Source organism: Capsicum annuum, chromosome 3 (genome assembly GCF_002878395.1).
Source record: "Capsicum annuum cultivar UCD-10X-F1 chromosome 3, UCD10Xv1.1, whole genome shotgun sequence".
Classification (NCBI taxonomy): domain Eukaryota; kingdom Viridiplantae; phylum Streptophyta; class Magnoliopsida; order Solanales; family Solanaceae; genus Capsicum; species Capsicum annuum.
Window position 1 is genome coordinate 82,357,758 of NC_061113.1, and position 4,100 is coordinate 82,361,857.

The 4,100-nt window shown below is 33.5% G+C and overlaps 1 non-coding gene across 1 annotated transcript; it reads right to left on the reverse strand.

The window, feature by feature from the left end:
- Positions 1-3,781: 3,781 nt before the first annotated feature.
- Positions 3,782-3,888, reverse strand: LOC124897355. Its single transcript, XR_007054077.1, has one exon. It is a non-coding gene; the product is annotated as a small nucleolar RNA R71 (small nucleolar RNA).
- Between the last annotated feature and the right edge of the window lie 212 nt (positions 3,889-4,100).

Genomic DNA, 4,100 nt, shown 5'->3' on the forward strand with positions numbered 1-4,100 from the left:
CTAGTATAGTTTTGCAGATTTATACAAAGACATTCATATCCTATATTTGGGATGGTATAGGGAATTCTTAGGATATTCTATCCTTGAATCCTTGTCATGCGTCTGCACTTTTATGAAACTCTAAGAACTTTTTTGGATTCTAGTATTTCCCATATGGATAGCACGAGGTTTTCAATAGATGTGGATAGGAATTCTATCTGTGCTATATGAGTTTTAACTCAGTGTCGGGCTAGGGAGTTAAATACTAATATAGAGAATATTCAACATGATCCAAAGGGTCTCGGCTAGCCTAGGCTCCAATGGAGTTTATGACCAACTTAGCTTTTTTGTATGCAGTGTTGGGGATCCTAAGTATTTTTATGGGAACTTTAATGTTAGTGGAGGTCCCCAATAAATCTAGTGGTTCTTAGGACAATGTTGGGTTTTTTGGTGTTCAACAGGGATCTTTATCAATTTCAAATAATAAGATTGGGTTTATCGAGTGGACCACACATACTACTATGTTATTTCCTATAGAGCTTAAGATGTTATAGAATTTATGAATGGATTAGCTTTGTCGATCTACTTAGCATCAAAGTATTTAATAGCAATTGAATCCTCTTTCCTTAAGGTTGATGATCATGTGAGGAGCACAAAGAGAGATGGTACTTAGGACATATAGAGGTGGCGGTAAAAGTACATGACATCAATATAGTGTTATTAGCATTTCATTGTAGAGTAGGTATCCTTCCAACAAAGATCAATATCATTTATAGCCTTTCAGTTCTGTATAGGTAGCATATCAGGATATAGGTGGATCATAGATCAATTGTGGTGGTCACAATGGGAAGAGTTCTCATTAAATATTATAGAGTATTTAACATAGACTTCAGGACGTGGCAGTTATTCTAGATGATTGGGTCCAATCCATCAGAGTGCATATAGGGCATGTTTTGACTATGGATAGGTTGGTCATTAAACTAGGGAGTACCCAAGCGTGAGTTGATTTTCATATATTATCAGCATATGTTCCTCACCAACATAAAACTCCTAAGGTATTTTATGATTGCAAGGAAGATGGTTACTTTAATAGAGAGTTTCAAAGGTGTTAGTTTGTTAGTTAGTTGGGGTCATATCATATTCCTCACAAGTTTAGAGCTTCAGGTGTTTATTAACACTATAGATAGATCAATTATATTTTTAGAGAGTGTCTTGAATATGGGATTACTAAGAAGTCATTACAACCAAATCAGTCTTTTTTGGATGTGGCACATTTGATCAGAGGTAGTGCACTTGGTGTTTTGGTTGGTTATCTAGATGTTCAATTCAGGTTTAGACATTCTCAAATTTATACTCTTTTGGGAACGTTAGGAATATGAATTTAGACCCCAATGATTTAGGTGCGATAAGACTTCATTTTATCTTCTATTTGAGTTGACTTGGTGTTTTCATACCTATCGGTGATTTTATAACTTGATGTTACTATATTGGTTGTTGTAGCCTTAGTATAGATATTTATACTTATGTGGCTACCCCCTTAGATGATTTCTATTATTAGTGGATTGAGTGGATCAATATTGTGCTTTTCTTGGGGTTTAGAACTTGGTATAAAGTCCCATTTACTTTGACATATCGTCCTTTGATCTTAGGTGTATTTAGGTACCTAAGTTTCACTATCTATACGTATTTAACCTAGTTTTAAGGACTACTTGGTGTGCCTAATGAGTTTTTGATGGTATAATTATGAATATATGTGGTCAAGTGCATGTCTATAGTGTTTAAGGTATGTTCAAGACAAGTTTGGAATCAAAATGAACACATTGAGTTTAGAAGAGAAAACTAGTATTACTAGCTTGAGATATGTGTTTTTCTAGTGTATCATGGTAAATTCTATTGTGTTATGTGCACTAATTCATGATTTTTTATGTTATAGGATACCATTTGAGATGTTTAAATAAATTATCAAGATGAAAACAAGGCCAAATGACTTTTTAAAGACACCTACAAAGAGCAGAACTTAAAGGCAAATGGAAGGATTTAATTACGATGAAATCTGGAATTTGTAGTACAAAGGAGTGCCACACCCTCAAACCTTTGAGATATGGTCGTGAAGTAGCTTTTCTAAAATAGTGGACATACACATTTGGGTGTCAAAAGCCAATAAATTCAAAGAAACAAGGGCTTGCCACAACCTAGAGTGAAAAATCACTTAAGCCTCTTAAGTGAGGGGCAATGTTTTCAATGCATATTTTTTATGTTGGGATAACAGTAGGACGAACTAAAACACTATAAAATTAGAACTTAGTCACAACTAGATCCATCTTTGTATCAATACACGAATTGGAGAGGACACAAATAAATAAGGGGCTCAGAATAGGGTTCTTTGTTCTTAAACATTACTTTCTAGTAGTTTTACTTTATGAACTCATCTATGGTGATTCTTTTTAATACTATGAGTGGCTAAAACCCTTATTCTAAAGTTTATTTTACAACCACGATTTTATAATTAAGGTTTCATTTTTGGTCAAGTGTGTGACTGTTCTTACATTCATATTTTATTATTCTAAAGCATCAAGAACTTTAGGATAAATCTAATTCCCAAAACAAATTGAAAACATGAGTGAAGGGATAGAATGAGTAATGTAAGGATTTTATATCATGTCCATAATTGTTAGATACTAATTTTTAGAGGATGATTTGCGGTTAGGATAGAGATATACCTAAACAACCCACTTGGTCATCGAAATAGGAAGGTAGTTTAATACATCCAACTTAAATACTCACATTCCTGCTCAACGATGTATTTGTAGGATTAATATGAGTAGATGACTTAGAGGATGTACATTCCCAATATATAATTTCAACTCCATATATTAACAATAAGTTTAAACACCAACATCATTTAAAAACCATGGAAGCTATTCATATATTATTACAATCCAAATTTCATACCCTTATTAATTTTTATTACTTAGTTATAAAATAAAAACTCAAATCTTATTTGGTTAAAATTTCATATATTTTATCTTATTAGTAATTCCTGAATTGGATAGATTTCTAATCATCAGGTCCCTGTGGGATTGATATTCGGCTCCTAAGAGTTACTTAAACACTTGGTTGACCACGTACACTTGTGTGTGCTCTAGGATTCAACAAGTTTTTTGGACCATTGTTGGGGACTTTAAAATTGGAGACTCTCTTATTTTTGGGCTTACTATTTAGTTTTATAAGTGCTAAAATTTTATCTTAGCTTCTAAACTTGCAGGTACAGGTCTAAATCATAGGTAAGCTAGGAAGGGATAGGTATTTGGTTGACCTATATCTTAAACCTATGTGATCCTTACATAAATAAAGAAGAGAAGAATTACTTCTTTATCATATGCCATAAGTTCAATAGGTTGAGGCTATTCCTACTGTTATGGTTGAAGAAAAACTAGCCTACAGAATAGTATGCAATATGGCAATATCACTCTCAAACAATGTTACCTCCACTATGTATATCAGAACCTTGAGGAAGATTTGACCTTAAATAGAATATGGTGAATTTGTTGCACAACAGTGGGAGATTCAGATCCCTATCACATTAGGATCCTCAAGTTTATCTAGTGAACTTCTTGGAGATCAACAAAAATTTCATCCCCACTAGAGTCTCCACTGACTACGTGAGTATCACTCTTTTCCTATTCTCATTTTTAGGGGAAGCAAAGAAATAGTTAAAGGTAGAACCTTCAACTCCTTCACTACTTGGGATGACCTAGCGAAGAAGTTCCTCATCTGATTCTTGTCATCTGGCAAGATTGCAAAGTTAAGAAGTGAGATTTTAAATTTTAAGCAGAAGACATATGAAAACTTATATCATTAATGGGAGGGATTCAAGTTTGTTCTCAGGGACTGCCTACGTCACTAACAAACTAAAAAGGTATTAGCTCATACTTTTGTTATAGCTCTTGACCATACCACAAAAATTTTCTTAGATTCAGTTATAGGTATTTAAGCATTGGAGAAAAATATGATGTGATATCCACCTTGCTAAAATGAATTACAAAATGTTATCTTGGATGGTAGGGTGATATGTTCAAAAGTATAGTGAAAATGCCTATCGAGATGATTGATGTGGATAG